This window comes from Branchiostoma floridae, chromosome 5 (genome assembly GCF_000003815.2).
Source record: "Branchiostoma floridae strain S238N-H82 chromosome 5, Bfl_VNyyK, whole genome shotgun sequence".
Taxonomy (NCBI): Eukaryota; Metazoa; Chordata; class Leptocardii; order Amphioxiformes; family Branchiostomatidae; genus Branchiostoma; species Branchiostoma floridae.
In genome coordinates this window covers 18865245-18884072 of record NC_049983.1, presented here as the reverse complement: position 1 = coordinate 18884072, position 18828 = coordinate 18865245, and the positions used below count along the sequence as shown (strand labels likewise).

General features: G+C 41.0%; 2 long non-coding RNA genes across 2 annotated transcripts; one reads left to right on the top strand and one right to left on the bottom strand.

Annotated features, from left to right (window-relative positions):
• Positions 1 to 6: 6 nt before the first annotated feature.
• On the top strand, positions 7 to 2845 carry LOC118415950. The gene is made up of 2 exons (XR_004831175.1): positions 7 to 1197; positions 1383 to 2845. It is a non-coding gene; the product is annotated as an uncharacterized LOC118415950 (long non-coding RNA).
• A 3357-nt stretch (positions 2846 to 6202) lies between these two features.
• On the bottom strand, positions 6203 to 13859 carry LOC118415949. Its single transcript, XR_004831174.1, has 2 exons — positions 11485 to 13859; positions 6203 to 11453 (listed from the first exon to the last, which is right to left on the bottom strand). It is a non-coding gene; the product is annotated as an uncharacterized LOC118415949 (long non-coding RNA).
• Between the last annotated feature and the right edge of the window lie 4969 nt (positions 13860 to 18828).

Genomic DNA, 18828 nt, shown 5'->3' with positions numbered 1-18828 from the left:
TTTTTTTTGCGCTAATGCAGTACTGTAGTCGCTAGTCAAAGACCAATAAGAGGCGGACTATCAGTCACGTGATCCTTACATGATCATGATACCTATCACCATCACGTAGGCATAACAGATTTATAGTGCATCATTTGTGTAGCATACTTACTAGTTTCGTGAATAATTTTCATACTGTGAATCAGTTAAGTTATAATTTTTAAATGGTTGATGTTTATAACTTACTGTGATAAATGTATAACTTATGGGTATGGTTTGGTTTAACTTAACACTAATTTGGTCAATCACTTGATGCATAAATAATGTGTTATGAATTTGATGCTTGGTGATAAGTGTGAACTCAGTAATCTTTTTAAGTCATTGATTAGTGTGAAAAAGTAAATCCTGTCAAGGGTGATAACTAATTAAGTGCTGCCTACGCACAATGAGATTGGTAATTAGGAATTTGTTAGCAAAGTCATGTGGTTGATTGCCTATAAACGTGTTTGATTTCTTTAAATAATACTTCTCAGGGATAAGATTTTTGGGATTACAATGTGTGAAAATTGTGAGGTGTTGGGCAAAATGAACGAAAAAGGTTAAATGTGATGCTTGTGACTTGTCCATAATGAGTTTTGGGATTACAATGTGTGAAAATTGTGTTGGGCAAAATGAAAGAAAAAGGTTGAATGTGATGCTTGTTCAAAGTGACTCAAGTGTGCTCTAATGCTATAATGTCAGATTGAACAAATGTCAGATTTTTGGGGTCTAAATTTAAGTGCACAATGATGCCTTTGGAAAGACTCAACAAGAGAACCTAACCAGGCCAGGTTGGTTGATTCACATTTTACTTCTGTTTGTTGAACTTCGTTTGCTTGTAACATAATTTGCAGCCCATAAATTTTATCATACTGGTAGGGGAAATTGATAATGCGAAATGTTTTCAGTACAATTTGTGTCTTTATTTTTGATAAAGCCCACGTCAAGAGAAACACATTTTGCAAAATTCTATCCCATGAAGTATTTTTCGTTCCAAAATCTTGGTGATAAGTTAGAAATTTTCTGTGCTTAGAAAAAGTTGGTTTCTTCTTACAGGTGATGCCATCTTTCCACTAAACCGGATAATGACATCATAAATCCACTTCATCAGCTAGTGTGACCTCCGCTAGTAAAGACTTGTAGCTTGGATTAAAATGTGTAAAGGTCAGGTTAGTCAAGGTGAATCGAGCACCCCTTCTTTGTTTTTATTAACTACAAGATAAATTGCCTGTATTTTGCATTACTGATAGGTTTTGCCATAAAGTTTAACTGCTTTAAAGGTTTTGTCTTGTTGATTGTTTTTTGTGTCGGGGAGGGGGGTGTAGCTAAGTAACCACATGGTTTTTACCTTTCTGCCCCAGCAGAAAGTAGTACAAGGTGTTCCAGCAGGATAGAGACTTGTCCCAAGAAGGGCCCAAGAGTAAAGATCCCTTTGGAGGCAGAGGTAAACCAGATTAGGTACCATTAAAGTTGGACCCTTGCCAAGAAGGGAGAGGCACCATGTAGTCAAGGTAATGCTGCCCATGAGGAGAGAGTGCAGGGTGAATGAAGAATAACACCAGGAGGTTAGCTCGTGCATTCTGAGAAAAGGCCAGATATCCAATCCAGGGACGTACAGAGCCAAAATTGCATGCCGGTGTCTACAAGTTGAGTCAAGCATCATATGTAAATTGTACAAGCTTCCATCAGCGTGCTACTCAAATCATCACATCTTTATAGAAGGACTAGATCTGTGCTGCGGTGTGTGTCTCCTGTCTACAAGTTAAAAGTCATTCATAGAAGTGATCCTCTTCTTTCAGACTAAACGTAAAACTTCTGCCATGTGTCATTGCTTTGCATGTTTGCTGGTGTGTTGTCTACCTATCTCTCAAGCTGCCCAGGACTAGAGCAGAAGACAAGCGACTAAAGTAAGCAGACTTCATAACATTCCATTGCAGTGGACATGAAGTAGCAAGGCATCCCTAGATGAGAAGGTTCATTTTTCTACAGGCAAATTATCAAGCCATCCAGTGAATATGGTGACAGGCAAGTGGCTTACATGTGAGATTCTGTCAAATTAACCAAAAAGCCGAGCTGTTGATGAGATCTGGTAACTACAAGCAGTTAAAGGTTCATGAAGATTATCAAGATTTTCCCAAGGACTAGAGTGTTCAAGAAACGTAAGCTCATTTGTTTCAATCTTTTCACCCCAGAGTTGAAGAAATTCACAGAAATCTATGCTGGTTGAAAGAACATTTGTTGCAACATTCACTACCATCAAAGGCGTCTCATAACCAATATTATGGTTCTCTTCAAAACGGTTTCTTTCCCCAAAGGTGCAGTACCATGGTGAGCAAACTATATTATTCCGTCAAAGGACTTCTGAAGAAAATTTCCAAGGTTGGATCCTACAAGGTCAGAGCTTTTAAGATCTGTGTGGCCCAGTGTATTGATGAGGAGAGAATATTCAGTTTCTTGTGTTGCAAAGGAAAGCCAAAAGCTGGTCATGCTGAAAGGGAGCTGGACGTTTGGCACAGTTGCTAACCCATCGATTTGTATCTGAAACAGGCAAGTGAGTGCTGAGAGAGACAGTTCCAAAAGTAATTTGTCTGAATGCAGGAAGTTCAGCTGGAATGTAGAGGAGTGCTAGACAACAGCAAGGTGATTCTTCATTTCTAATAGAAGCTAAAATGGACTCCCAACCTGAGGGTCTAGGAGCAGAATAAGTCAGTCTCACTACAAGCTGAAGGCAAGGTGCTTTTGTTTCTCAGGAGTCAATTAAGAACATTTAAAAGGAAAAATCAAGATGGACCAAAAGAAAGGCAAAGGAAAGTGTTACATTTTGGACTCATTTAAGCAGAAAAAATGGGCTGGACTTCCAATTTTCAACTAGATATGACAAAGAGGGGAGTATGGTCTACCTCAGTTTACACATTCCTACCTCAGTCGGTATGCGGGGTTGTAAGAACTTATCTCTAGGATGGACGAGGTGACAGCATTTCTGATGCAAGGCGTAGAGTGTGTGTGCTACCGCTAAGATCACGCGACGACTGACGTGTGGATGGAAGGGTGCCGTTCGTGGGAGGTGTGGCTGCAAGGGTGCCGGCAAGTAGTTGCACAGACTGAAAGGGGTGTACGAAGAGTGGGCTGAAGGCAGTGTGGGTCATCTACCAGGTGGGAAGGACTGGGAAATGGTGTGAGAGACGGGTTCCCTAAGTTACCAAGTGGCCTTATGTATCAGGTAATAGATTTTTACTAAGATTCTGTGTCAATTATGACTTTGTGAATATTTGAAGGTACCATTTTGCAAGCTGCTTTAGCCATTTTGTCTTTTGGGGTTCTTGGGGGGAGAGAGTATTTTTTCTAGCCCCTCTTCATTCAGGTAAACCCAGGAAGGGACGGTAGCTGCAAGCAAAACTTCCCATGTACTACCCTGCCACGTGAAGTCATGTCAAGCCTAGACCCGACCCAAAGGGAGCATCGCAAATGCAAGCAGCGCTAAAGGCTCAATCAGATGAGAATGCTTTTGGTTAATTGTGCCACTTTAAAACCAATGATTTGTTCATACTGTTTAAGTTCTGACATAAATTCTAACAAGACTGGACATTCTTATTCAGATATTTAAAATAACTGCCAGCCATTTGTACAAGACTGATAAATACACCTTTCAGGTGTCCAATACTTTAAAACCTAACAAAGTCTAGGTTTCCTGCGCTACTTTGTGAATGTTTTTGTGATGGGTATGGGGGGGTTCCAACTCCATTTCTCCAGCCCCTGTTACAGGTCTGTCTGCAAGTGGCCCAGCCCTGTTAGCTGCAAAGCCAGAATTCATGGTCCAGAGGCATGGCTGCCTGTGCTGCTACTAGCATCCCCTAGGAGTCTATCTGTCCAACTCAACCTTCATCTGCGCAGCAATCTTCCCTCATCTGTCACAAAGCGTGCTATTTGTACACCTACCGACAAGCAGTACTTGGTAACTGTGAGCTCTGTTGGCTTATCAATTAGGTATGCTCTCAAAAATAACAAGAAATGATGGTCCTCACATCTTTCTGTACTATAAGTATAACTCACATAAAAAGTTTTGACAATTTGAAACTGTTTTCTTGCATTTTAGTCCATAACTATTTTTCGGGGGTAACCTCAATGTGGTAGGATGGGTGGGGTCTTTATTCTCTATTTAAGAACGCAGGTTACAGTGCACAGGAAATCCCCAGCAGTGGAAGGTGCCCCAACATGTCCACCTCTGTCCCAACCCGCTCGCTCCAAAGTCAACATCAGCGCATTGCCACGGGTGTACTCCATTGACAGCCTGTCCTTGAAGACAACCTAACAAGAGCAAGTCCGTCGACTTTGGGCAACAGATTAGCTCCTGTCAAAAATCTTCCGCGTCTTTCGTTGTCGATGCAAGCGTGAAAACATGGTTAAGGCAAGACATGTACCTCCTACTTTGTCATATGATTCTTTTACCTGGGTATTTCTTTGTCACAAGCATGAGGATGGTTATTATTTAGCAGTATTCAAAACTGGGAAAGCATGTTAACAAGCTACTTTTTGTAGTTTTGTCCTTACCATACTTCACCTTTTCTGCGTTTGGGGGGGATGCAAACATGTATTCTTTTTAAGGTGCCCAATAGGTTGTGGCCCACAAGACGGGATGGAAGCGCGACTCCTCCGATGCTGCACAGTGACTACACGCTGTTGTCCTGTCAGCAGACTAATACAGGGTGCAAACCTACCAATCTAATGGGAAAACAGTCAAACCCGCCAGGCTACAGGAAGCGAAGGCAGGGGCCTGTACAAACCGCGGTAGACCCACTTACTTTCCGCGTGTCAAATCTAGTGTACCGGTAGCTCAATGTTGGCATAACAGCTCTTTCAAATTAAGTTTTATCTTACGGTAGCATATCTGTTGGTTTTGCTGCACTAGTATAGCATCAAGATATAAATTATGCTGGAAGATAGTGTAACCCTGCTCAAAAGAGAACCTGGTGTCATATGATCCTTTAACCTGGGTATTTCCTTGTCACAAGCATGAAGATTGTTATCATCTAGCAGTGTGCATAATTGGAAAAGCATGTAAACAAGCTATCTTGTATAGTTTTGTCCTTACTGGACTTCACTTGTGTTTGGGGCTTTGGGGGGCATGCAAACATGTATTTTTTCAAGGTGCCCAATAGGTTAAAGTCCCACAAGACGGGATGGAAGCGCGACTCGCCGGCGATGCTGCACAGTGACTACGTGCTGTTGTCCTGTCAGCAGAATAAACACGGTGTAAACCTGCCAGGCTACGGGAAAATCAGGGCCCAAACCCACCAGTCGACACTTCGGGAAGCAAAGGCCTGTACCAATCGCGGGTAGATCCACTTATTTCCATGTGTCAAATCTGCTGTACAGTTAGCTTGATGTAGGCATAACAGCTCTCGTCTAACTTTTCGGTAGCATACCTGTTGATTTTTCTGTACAAGCATAATACCAAAATATAAATTAAGCTGGAAGATAGGGTAACCCTGCTCAGAAGAGAACAAGCTAGTGTCATATGATCCTTTCATCTGGGTATTTCCTTGTTACAAGCATAATCTAGCAGTTTGCAAAACTGGGAAAGCATGTAAACAAACTATCTTGTATAGTTTTGTCCTTACTGGACTTTTTCTGTATAGGGTTTCGGGGGGATGCAAACATGTATTTTTTGAAAGGTGCCCAATAGGTTATGGCCCACAAGACGGGATGGAAACACGGCTCTCCTCAGATGCTGTACAGTGACTACACGCTGTCAGCAGACCAATACAGGGTCCAAACCTGCCAATCTACTGGGAAGTTCAGGGTCCAGACCCACAAGGCAACACTTCAGGAAGGGAAGGGAAGGCAAAAGCCTGTACCAATCGCGGTAGACCCACACTTGTTTTCCATGTGTCGTATCTACTGTACCGGTAGCTCAATGTAGGCATTACAGCTCTGGTGCTACAAATTAAGTTTTAACTTTCGGTAGCATATCTGTTGATTTTGCTGTGATAACAAAATATCAAGATATAAATAAGCTGGAAGAGAGTGTAACCCTGCTCTAATGAAAACAACCTGGTGTCTATATTGTGTACCTTGTACGTGTACTTGTCACTTAGTATCTTTGTACGGTTTGTTTTGATTGTTCCTCATAGCCATGAACTAGTATTGAGAACAACTTCTCATAACAAAAGCCTGATGATGGGGATTTGCTTCATGTTTTGGTGGGGAGGGGTGGGTTCTTCCGTGTTTCCCTAGACTTTGTTACAGGTTTCGGAAACTCACTAAAGAGGGGATCTACAGGGGAACCTCTGTCTTCACACAACATACCTGTCAAGCCCTTGAGCTGTACAAGTCTCCACAGTCCTCACTACAGTCGCCAACTTCACAGTCGTGTAGGATAAAAGCGTAAATACCAGCAAACCATCTGTCAACCCTCTCCACTCTGATTCTGAAGTCTGTTGCCTGCGTGTCCCTGCTGACAAACGCACAAACGCTTGGTATTGTGATTTCTTTAAATAATGTTATAACAAGCCCCACCCTTTCCAAGATCTGCAATAGTGTGCTCTGAAGTAACATTTCTTTTAATATACTTTGCAATTCAATGCACCTTCGTGTAATATGGTGTTGAGATCTTGTAGTGATTACGTATTTTTCTACTAAAATGCACTTCTGTAGATGTGATGAAGGTTTTATCTACTTGTGTTGAAGCAGCACTTGTGTTTCTGCCTTGTCTTTGGGGTTGGGGTGGGTTTTATGTCTTCTGTTCTCCCCCTTGTCAAGATTTTAGGATGGCTGCCGCTAAGATTGTGCATTTTTCCTGACCAAACGGCATCACCAGACCACCTAAACCCTTCACGCGAGTCTTGCAGTCCATGTCAGCTGGCATAAGCATGACGTCAAGCCTTTATCTGCACTTTGCGCAACTTGTCCTGCAGACATATCCAGGTTTATATATGTACTACTATGCATATATGTACTACTATGCATTTACTTAAGCTGTCGTTTCTAGCTTTTGTCACAAATAAATCTTGTATGCTTTGAATTGAATGGAAGGAAAATTGAAGGATGGAATGAGGGATTGCTGTAGATGCATAGAAGAACCAAACAAAGTACTTGGTATTTGCAATACTGTGCAATATTTGAGACTTTGCTGAGGGGGGGTGGTTGTTGCAAACATCTGTCTTCCTAGTCTTTCCCTAGGCAAGCAGCGCCTGTGACCTCTCGTGCATCTTCACATAAACCGTGTTCTCCGTGCAGCACAACTGTCATCGCGATCCAATAACATGGTCCATCTCCGCTAAACCACTGCCCATCTCATTCTCCGTGGGGTAACGTCGTTTCGCGCATTACTACAAACCTAGGCTGACACTTTGCCAATTTTTATTTTATAACAAATCCTATATGCTATGTGGAGTTAACTATATCCAATCATCTTTTGCTTTGAAGTAACTGTCATTGCCCTGTGTATTTCTGTTTATTATCTTTCCCGGGTTGTGTTGTGTTGGGGATTTTTGCGGCTGTTTTCTTCCCCTTGCTGTTACTGCAGAAATAGGTTGTCTCCCAAACATGCACTCCAAACCTTGCATATCCAGAGTATCGCTGTTCATGTACTCTTGCTGCGGTAGAAGAGAGACTTATGGTATGCACGCAAACCATTCCATTGTAGTTAAGTACTGTATGTCTTCTGTTAAACAGTTCTTTCTACCATAACAAGCGTTGTGTATGGATATAACTACATTTTTAAACCATGTCACATCATAACTATAATCTGTATACTAGTAACTAAAGAGTTCAGAAATGTCAGCATGTAACTACTGTAAATGCGCATCTGTTTTGCAAGCACCATCAATCTTGAACAAAGTACAGCAATTTTAAACATTACATTGTCAAACTTTATGTTGGTACGTTTGTCATCAAGGCTTATGCTGTTGTTTTGTCTTTTGCATGGTTACTACTTTTTGTATCGTAGTGTAGATGGTATATGGTGTTTTGGGGGATACAGGGAGGGGAAATGTCAAGCTTGCTTTTTCCAGGGTAGTTGGTATGATGGGGGAAGTCCAGTGGACCCCCTTGGCCAGGAGTTTGTCAGCCCCATTCAGGAGGAAGGTTTCCAAAAGTGTGAGCGAGTCTCTGCTACTGTCCTGACTGTTCAGCCCAGCTGTCCCTGCCATGATCAAGTATAGACCTGGCAAGTCTTTGCACTTCAAAAGATAATACTGTCACTCTGAAACTGAACAAGTCTATGCACCTGTGATGTGCCGTAACTCTTAAAGGTAGTGGGCAACAATGTGTTTTGTCTTTACCTGTCATGAAATGTGTTGACTGTACCTGTGTCTGAAAAGTCATGTATGATCTTGAAAGTATGATCTGAAAAGTCGTGTATGATCTGAAAAGTCTTGTATGATCTGAAAAGTCGTGTATGATCTGAAAAGTTGTGTATGATCAAGAAAACCTGTAGAAGGGTATCAACCTCATAGCAAGACAGATTGTCTTTGCATTACATATTTTTGTGATAGTTAGTTTTATTAAACTTAATGGTTGGGTTCACAAACATGTTTTGTGTGGGGAGGGGATTTTTTAAATTGCCTTTGCAGAGGTCTGGATATTGGCTACCAGGCCCAAGAGGAAAGGTTATCATCAGCAAGAATGGTCCAGGTCTTCAAGAGGGACTCCTGTTTCGGTAGTGTAAGGCAAGTCTTTGTAAAACATTGGTTATAACTTTGTTATTAAGTATGGTATGACAAGTACAATAAGTTTTAAACCTTACTGGTCAGAACTTTTGTTAAGAAATAAAGTATATGTATATCGATAACCGGTAGTTTGAAACAAGTTTTCTGTTAGGACATAGAATCCAATCCTGGGTTGAAATCAACAGCATTGCATTGAATGAAAAAAGAAATCGTAAGAATTTTTTGTTTGCTGGAAACATGTTTTCCGATGAGAAGCATTTTGATGGTGTAATAAAATAGTTATTGGGGGTTGCTATGTTGGGGGGATGTTGTTGATGGTATTACAGGTACCCGCTACTTGCGCGCTGTACACAACACATGCCTGCCTACAGGAGCCGTGGTTGTGAGGTTTTAGAGAGGATCATAGAGCACGGTATGACAATATGTTTAGAAGGCTGCACTTTCAAATGCCAGCTGAACAATTTTTTTAGATTGTTTTAATCTGTAGGATCCATATATGAATTGTACATATAGGGGTGTTGCACCTTTTTGTTTTTCAAAGTCTTATTGTTAGTATTGTGCATTTACACTCTGTAAATCTGTCAGATTCTTGCATTGTGTTTTGGTTGTGTGTTTTTGAAGTGCGCTTGATACAGGTCTATGCAAGATGAAAGCACTCCTGCTATGCTGTAGTAGACCAGAATGTGCGTTAGGAACTGTGGGCAACTGTGGTAATGTGACTACTGTTCTAAGGCAACCAGGGTAACCAAGTTCTTCATAACGGCAATCAGGGTATTTGTTTATACATGTATACTTAAAAGGAAGTGATGACCTAAAAGTGTTGTATACTGACAAATCTTATGGGTTGTAATAATACAATGAATTGAGCAAATTCAAGTGTAAAACTGGATATGCGTGGTTGATACAGATCAATGTTTGATGTTAATGTGCAAACTTGTATAGAAAAAGGTTGGCCTTGAGCTTTAAGTGTGAACGCAATATGTTTTTGTGTGTATGTTGCAAACATTACATTCCTGCAGGTTCAGCTAGTCTAATACGAAAGACCAGTGTTTCCACTGTAGTGCTTTGGGGTCAAGCTAGTAAGTGTTAATTTTTCTGAAAGTTGTTTGCAAAAGTTGCATGTAGTAAGAATATCTTAATTTTTGTAGATGCCCCTTGTGTTATTTAACTCTTATTTGCACCTGCGAGTGTTAAATACTCTCCTGCAATACCTGTTTTGTCTGTAATACTGACTCATGTACAAACTCATGGAGTAAAAACCAAATAGTTCTAGTTGTGACATGAATTACTGGATTTATTTAGGGGGGGTTGGGTAGTGTTACTGTTTTTTTCCTTCTATAGGTTTGCATCAATCTGCTGTGACTATTGGGTACTGCACTATTCTTGGACTACCACCATGCTGTTAGCTGGTAACAAGCTTGTTTTGTCCAATAGAGCCTTTTTACTTGGTTTTTGTATATCTCTTGTTACACTTTTAAAAAAGGTTGATATCAACATTAAGTTTTGAAGACGTTTTATGTGTCAATTGTTTTTGAAACAGAGAACGTTATTGGGGTGGGGGGGAGATTAAATTCTTTTTTTCCCCCTTCACATAGATAACCCAAGGTGAATTTGAGCTGCAGACAGCAGAAATGTTATTTTCCAGTCGATGGCGCTTGAGTCGTAAGCACTTTTGGATTGCTGTAGTCTCAATTTTTCCTATTTAGGGTTTTAAGGGGGGCAACGGTCTTTAGTTCTTGTTGCAGATGGACCAGGTTCATTGAGGTTTAGGTGCTATTTGGACAAGATGAAGACAGGCCTCAAGGTGAAGAAAAGGACAAGTGAGCAAGCTTTTGCAGTCTAAGCAAACATTTTGTACTCCTGCAGAACCAGTGTTCTCATTTGTGGAGAGGCAAGTTGAGCCATTCTTAAATGAATTTGTGTTGGTACAATTGACATTTGGTTATTCCAACCTCTTGACTGAATAAGGAAAATTTGTTGCAGTGAAAGGAACGGAAATTTTTGTTCTCTTGCTGGGGAAGAGGGGCAAAGTGTTTTGAGGTTACTTTTTCAGGTCTCTTGAAACTGAAGAAAGGAACAGACCCAAGAGAAGGGAGCTAGCCTAGGCTGTGCATCATCTGCCAAATCCATGCTGCTTGCAAGTTCTGACTTCCAGACCAGACGGGGGATCCTGGAGTTGTTTTAGAATTGGTATGAGTCAAGAAAGGAACACCCAAGAAACCAAGCCTTAAGAGCCAAGAGATACATTCAAGGTTCCAATCAAGATTGCTTTCCAAATTTCTCCATATTGGGGAGGGGGGCACTGTTCTCAAATTGTTGTTTCCATTATTCCAAGTACCCACAGGATGAGAAGACCCAAGAATACAGGGAGGTGGTTTCAAGTCCTAACTGTAGGAGCTCAAGATCATTAAAGAATGGACAAGGCTAAGTTTTTCTACGAGTTCTGGCATCAAACGTGAAAGTTTTCCAGTATCAAGAAGGCAAGATTGATCAGGTTTTCTCTGGTTTTTCCTTAGACTACAGTGTTGCAGTACAAGTACTCAATAACTGACTTAAGTCCTTAGTTCTAAAGGCAACTTTCCTAATGCGCACAATTTTTGTTTCCAATGTGTTAAGCCCTCTTTCTGTATTTAACTGCACCTTGCATCCAATATAGATGATTGGGGAGGGGGGCTTTTAAATGTCGACAGTTCAGCAGTATGACAAAAGGAAGAGTGGGCAGTCCCATCAGAAGAAGGCTGTTGAAGAAAGTGGTCAGATGGTTACCTTACTTGAAGATACATGGTCAGATGGTTACCTTACTTGAAGATACATGTATGAAGAAATGCAAAACATTTTCGTGATCTCTGCAACCAGGGAAGCTTGGGGGGATGGACAGGCTGTTTTAGTGTATTTTCAGATGACCAAACACGATGAATTTTCATGAAGATAACAAGCAAGGAAAGAGAGAAGAATAACCAGTTGCAACAAGAAGAAAGAGTGAGCGAAACATCCATAAAAATTTTTATCCCTTGTCATATTGGGAAACGGGGGGAGACAAAGCTCTCTACAGTTATTTTTCAGACTACCATAACTGAAGATAACAAGCAAGAACCAAGACAGAAGAAACAACCAGAAGAAAGAGTAAGCAAAACTTCCAAAAAGTTTTTACCTCTTGTCATATTGGGAAAAGGGGGGGAAACAAATCCCACTAGTTATTTTTCAGAACACAACTGAAGATAGCAAGACAAGAAATAAGTTACTACCAGTGAAGAAACAAGTTACAACTGAAGGATGAAGTGAGCAAAAAGTCTTTGCACATCTAGAATTTCCATCTTTGCCACATTGGGAAGGGGGGGAAGAAGACAAGTGTTCTACAGTTGCTTTTTCAGAGTGCAGTGCATATAGTGACCAGGATTTGCAGCCCCAAAGTGAAGAACAACCCGTTCCAAGTTTGATGTGAGCCATTTTGATGTCTTGAACCATTTCCACATTGGGGAGGGGGGAAACAAGGTTTCCTAGTTTGTATTTTCAGGCCACCATAAATCAAGATTGGCGAGGATTTCAAGCAAGGCCCATGATTAAGAAAAAAGTGCAAGCTGAAGATGGAGTGACACACTAGGAGGCAAGGTAGTCAGGCTGTGTTTACAGACCGCCATAAAAAAACATCAAGAAATGACCAAGGACAGAAAGCTATGAAGAGACATCTCAGTGAGCCAAAAATTTTACTCCCAATGTTTCAAACTTTTTCGTGCTTTTCTGGGGGAAGTGGGGAGGGGCCGACAACCTCTTGAGTTCATTTTATACAGGTGACGAGAGATGCTTCAGAAGACACAGAAAAGGCAAAGAAGATAACAGGTCAAAATTCTGATAACATTTATTTTATCACTTCAGATAAACTCCATATAAAGTAATTTAATGCAATAATAAGTAATAAAGTATTAATTAGTTTCAGTTCACGGTAACAAACATGTTTGTGGTTGGGGGAAGTATTGATGTATTTTCAGGTAACTCCCTAAGTGCTGTTGCTACTGCGCCATACTTTGCAAGGACTTGGCCATACTCGGGTAACCTCTGCTCATCATTTTCATAGTTTCTGGTTGTCTTTTCGTTAAAAGTTAGATACAAATTTTACTTTCGTATCATGGTTACGCACTTTGGGTCTCGCTTTGTGTACTTAAATTAGCTAACATGCTTATATTTTGAATACCACGAATAAAGGTTGCGTGCTGACGGGGTGGGGGAGGGGCTTTTAACCTGTTGACCTTTTTCTCTAGACTCTAGAAGGGTAGCCTGTGGAAATGCATCATCTGTCCAGTTGTGATTGGCTGCTCTGCATACAAGGTTACACTTACTGGTGCTTTCTCCCTGTGCCTGACCGTTTCTGATACATCCCCATTTCGTTTTGTTTTTTCTTTGGATGTTTGTTTTTTGCTGTTCCCTCCCTTCTCTTGTAGGTAACCCATCATAAACCAACTAGATGATCACAAGTCATGCTAAGCTGGTAACTTTTTTTTTGGTGTTTTATTTATCCGTTCATTCAGTCAAATTCTTTGAGGTTTTGTCTCAAATTTTGTACTCCTGGCTATTTATTTTTTCATGTTTTGGCTGTATAGCTACATTTGTTGTACAATCTACACATCTATTAAGGATTGTCTGTTTCTGCGTATGCCTGTTCCCTTTCTTGTTTGTTCTGTATAGGAAATAGTGTGGTCCTGGGAAAGTTTCCTGTCTTTCTTCTGCAGGTGAAAACTAGGATAGCTTGGGACAGGTGTATAGAAGATGAGGAATAGTTACTAGTAGTTTGTCTTAGGTTTGTTATTTCTTAGGTAGCTCATTGCCAAAGACTAAATTCTGTTTCGGCTTAATTCGGACTATGTTTGGAATATTTGTCAGCACTGCTGACCAATTAGACTGTTTCGGACCTTTCAATATGTGACCGTTTCTGTTCGATCGCTTATCATGTCTCTCATTGGCCACACGAGACATGTTTCGGCCACTGTTTCGGAATGGTGCCAGGGGGTGAGAGAACACCTTGACGCTGGACAGAGCATTGGTAAAATCCTACCTCCCCCTTCCCGCCCTCTTCGACCCCCCAGGGGAGTGGGGTTGGGTAGCCGGCTCGCAGCATGACTGGCACCTCTTTTGGCACAGATTGGATTTTTATTGAATAAAGTATATTAAACTGAACTTTACTGTGTTTGTGATGACTTGTGTTTCTGTTGAATGTTTGGGAGTAACAAGTATGAACAAAGTTGATGTGTGAAGAGTGGTTGAATGAAGCAATAGATAACATCATAACTCCACTGTCCCCAAGGTTGGATGGTAGTGTTTGTATTACCTCCAAAAGTTTGGGAGTGCAAGTATATACAAAGACTGTGAAAAGTGGTTGAATGAATGAATGAATGAATATATAATGTAGCAGAAGAGAACCACTGAGTAGGAGACAACAAGCAAACAGCACACACCATAGACAGTTTTTGAATACTAGTTCGTCCTGAAGTGCGGAACAACGCCATACATTAACGTATGATGCAAGTGAAAGATTGTTGGTCCCTTGCTGTACCTGAAATAAAGTCGAGCAACACAACCTAAACAAGTGGAGTCTGCAACTAAGACAGATACTGCTGTTGTAAGCAAGAGTAATAAGACAAGATTCCTGTTGACCGCCGAAAAGAGGCACAAGACATCGTCACGGAAAAACTTGATAGTTCAGCCGCAATCTGTCCAATCAGGCAAAATAAGGTGTTGTACAAATCAGGACAAGATGGCCAAGCAACTGCAGTTCATTAGACGAAATATTCATATGAGAGGAAGGAGATTCATCGAGTTAAAGTTGACCCATTTTCCCAGGATTTCCTATAGGTTTCGCCATTGCTAGCAAGCCAAAGTACGCACCATATGGGGGTTTCGAGGTGTCCGTTATATAGGGCGAGGCTCAACTGTTTCCGGGTCACACTGGCAGTAATACGGCAGTGGGCGATAGCATGATTTTAGCAACCTCAACCAGCGGTTTCCTGTTAGCCTGGTATCCAGCCGTAATATAGTTATATTACGGCTGGATACCAGACTAGTTTCCTGTTGATATAGCCGTACGATTACCCTCAAGTATGCTGTATACGTTCAGTCCCTTAACAAAGAGAGCAAGGAGCGGTTAATGAGGAGCGGTTACATCAAGATATAACGTCCTTGGTTACACGAGGTAACAACAGTTACTCCTTCCAAACCAAAGGCATCTACACTACAGCTTTACACTTCTATGGAATTCGAAGTAACAATAAATTTTGTCAAAGTACGCTATGCAGACCGGCCATTTGGTACAGATAGAAGTTTTTGTGTCATAAATTACGGGCAAGGTCGAGGCTAAATGTTGAAATAATGCTATTGAGAAACAAATAGACACTAGATGACTGGAAGTTAGATTATACGTACTAGTAAAAAGTTTACGGTTGCCTTTGCTCGACTAGTTGTGTGGGAGATAAAAAAACTATGTCAAACCTATCGGACAGCTCATTTCAAAGTGTATACGCAACCCAACTGAGGATGACAAGCCAGCCAAAGACACACTTGAGAACTGCGCCTTTAAAGTGTATAGTACCTAACTGAGGTGTAAACTTACATACTAAAGACGAAAACGTAAAAAGGAAGCCTTTTTCTAAAACAAAAGATTGTCAAGCCCATGACTCACTTAAGAACTGCGTTCTGTAAGTGTATACTAACCGTGAGAGAACGAAGAGAAATCTAGTTCTGAAAAAAAGTGCGTCATGCCCATGACACACCTACGAACTACACTCTCTATTTGTATATTAACAGAGTACGAAAAGAAATCTTTTAATGAAACCTTTTTCTAAAAGAAAAGTGCGTCATGCCCATGACACATTTAAGAATTGCGCTCTCCAAATGTATACTAACAGAGAACGAAGAGAAATAGTTTAAGGAAATCCTTCTCTTTTATGAAAGAAAGGTGCGTCATGCCATGACACACTTAAGAATGCGGCGCTCTCTTAGTGTATACTAAGAGAAAACGAAAAGAAATCTTTTAAAGAAACTTTTCACTTTTATGAAAGAAAAGTGCGTCATGCCATGACACACTTCATAATTGCGCTCTATAAGTGTATACTAAGAGAAAACGAAAAGAAATCTTTTGAAAGAAACTTTTCTCTTTTATGAAAGAAAAGTGCGTCATGCCATGACACACTTAATAATTGCGCTCTCTAAGTGTATACTAAGAGAAAACGAAGAGAAATATTTGAAAGAAACTTTTCTCTTTTATGAAAGAAAAGTGCGTCATGCCATGACACACTTAAGAATTGCGCTCTCTAAGTGTATACTAACAGAGAACGAAGAGAAATAGTTTAAGGAAATCTTTCTCTTTTATGAAAGAAAAGTGCGTCATGCCATGCCTGACATAAGAATTGCGCTCTTCAAGTGTATACTATGAGATAACAAAGAGAAATCTTTTTGAAAGAAACTTTTCACTTTTATGAAAGAAAAGTGCGTCATGCCATGACACACTTAATAATTGCGCTCTATAAGTGTATACTAAGAGAAAACGAAAAGAAATCTTTTGAAAGAAACTTTTCTCTTTTATGAAAGAAAAGTGCGTCTTGCCATGACACACTTAAGAATTGTGCTCTCTAAGTGTATACTAACAGAGAACGAAGAGAAATAGTTTAAGGAAATCTTTCTCTTTTATGAAAAAAAAGTGCGTCATGCCCATGACACGCCTAAGAACTGCGCTCTCTATTTGTATATTAAGAGTACGAAAATAAATCTTTTAAGGAAACCTTTTTCTGAAAGAAAAGAAGGTCAAGCCCCTGACACACCTAACAACTGCGTTCTGTAAGTGTATACTAAGAGAAAACGAAAAGAAATCTTTTAAGGAAACATTTCCCTTTTTCTGAAGGAAAAATGCGTCATGCCCATGACACACTTAAGGAATGCGCTCTCTATTTGTATACTAACAGAGAGCAAAGAGAATTCTTTCAAGGAAACTTTTCTGAAAGGAAAAGTGCGTCATGCCCATGACAAACTTAAGAATTGCGCTCTCTATTTGTATATTAACAGAGTACGAAAATAAATCTTTTAAGGAAACTTTTTTTCTAAAACTGGCAAAAACGTTATCAGGCTGGGTAAAGTTGCTTGGTATGTCAGGTGCTGGCCGCAGACTCCCTTGAAATAAGCCTGTTTGTTTAACCGTCAGACAGCAGATTCTCAGTGTGGATCAAGGCTCACAGTTTAATAAGGTCCTTGGCCACATCAAGTAAATAGTCCATTTCTGAACTCAGCTGAACCTCCTTGCTTCCAACGATACCAGACTGAACGATACTGAGTCAGGACACGCGGACTCCACGGCTACCGTATGACCTCTCTGTTGCAACCCGGAAGTATACAGGATATACTGGAAAGCGGTAGCCCAGAAACCCCCATGCAGTACGAAATCGTCGCCGAAATCAGGCAGTTCACGGCAGTTTGAAGGCCAACTTTAGCTCTTGAAATCTCACCGTAACATAATATCTAAAAGTTCAAATGCACTGCATGTGATAGATCAACTTGTCAGGATCACGTAGATAACTTTTATAGTCTCATCAGGCAAATATTATCTTTTCTATCGAGTTTTTCCGTGACGATGTCTTGTGCCTCTTTTCGGCGTACCAAAGGTGACATTGCCTGTATTACAATGAAGCAAGGCAAAGTAACATAAAGGAATAAGAAAAAAATGGTAAATCAAAAATACTGGTGATGCTGAGGACATGCAGCAACAATATCATGAAGGCTGCTGACAACTGCTGGGTGAGGGAATAAACAACATGGCAGGGAAACCATGCTGATAGGTAAGCCAAAAAGCAATTACTCAAGCAACTGGATTTGATTTTGGAAACGCCAGTTTTCGTCAGTGACACTGAAACGTCTGACGGTTTCCAAAATCATATCAAGTTGACTGTATAATTGCTTTTTGGCTTATCTTATTACCTGGATGCCTAACCTTCAACAACGCATGCTGATACAGTGATAGGTACGGGTTCGCTTAAAAGGCTGGGCTGTCTACCACTAGTACCAGGCCAGGCTACCTGGCCTGTCTACCTGGCCTGGCTATCACGTCAGGCTACTCAGATCCCCCCATTCATACCCCCATCATGTGGCACTCAGCCAAAATAGCTGATTGACAGGCATAGTAATTGCTAATTTTCAACCCTGCCAGTGTCCACTGGCTGGACCCTTGGGGGAAAGTGTCTGGGAGGCTTTCCTTGCAGCTGTCAGGAACACATTCAAGTACTGTACCAGTACTGTGTTCGTAAATGCTTTAGGGTGTTAGACCTAGAAAACAGAGGTCCTGGGTTCAAATCCTTTGACATGTCACAAAATCTGTTAACAGTACTTTCCCCACTCCAACTTGTACAAGCTTGGGGTTGGAGAGATTATTGTCAGTGGAAGGAGAGGATTGGGCTCTGTCCGGGACACAAAAATTGTACAGTGGATAACAATCCACAGCCTCAAAAATGCTATGTGACTACTAAGATTGTATATGTCAACATGGCATACTAGCATAGAGAACAAGGAGGTACATGTAATTATACAGTACCCCCCTTGGTCAATACAAGTTTAGCTTTACAGTGAGCAAGTGATTTATGCTCTCCCTTCTTGTTGCACAAGCTGAGATAGTTTCTGTTCTAGAAGGTAGATATTCAATAAAGAAACAAATTTCTGTTGCTGGCAAGCCCATTCTTACACACACACACACACACACACACACACACATTTACACACCCACAAAAAGACACAAACACAGTGCTGGTACTTGTGTTCCTGACATGCTGCAAGCAAGGCCTCCCAGACACATTCCCAAAGGGCACAGCCAGTGGTGGACAGGGCAACCTTGGGTCACTGGCACTAGCAGGGCTGGAGATCAGCAATTACTATGCCTGTCAATCAGCTATTTTGGCTGAGTGCCATATGATGGGGCTATGAATGGGGGGATCTGAGTAGCCTGACGTGATAGCCAGGCCAGGTAGACAGGCCAGGTAGCCTGGCCTGGTAGACAGCCTAGCCTTTTAAGCAAACCCGTACCTAGGTACTACTTCAGCACTTGCTGGCCATGCAGACATGGGGATACTTGGACAATGATAAATGACTAAACCTAAAAATGATGAAGGAATAAGAG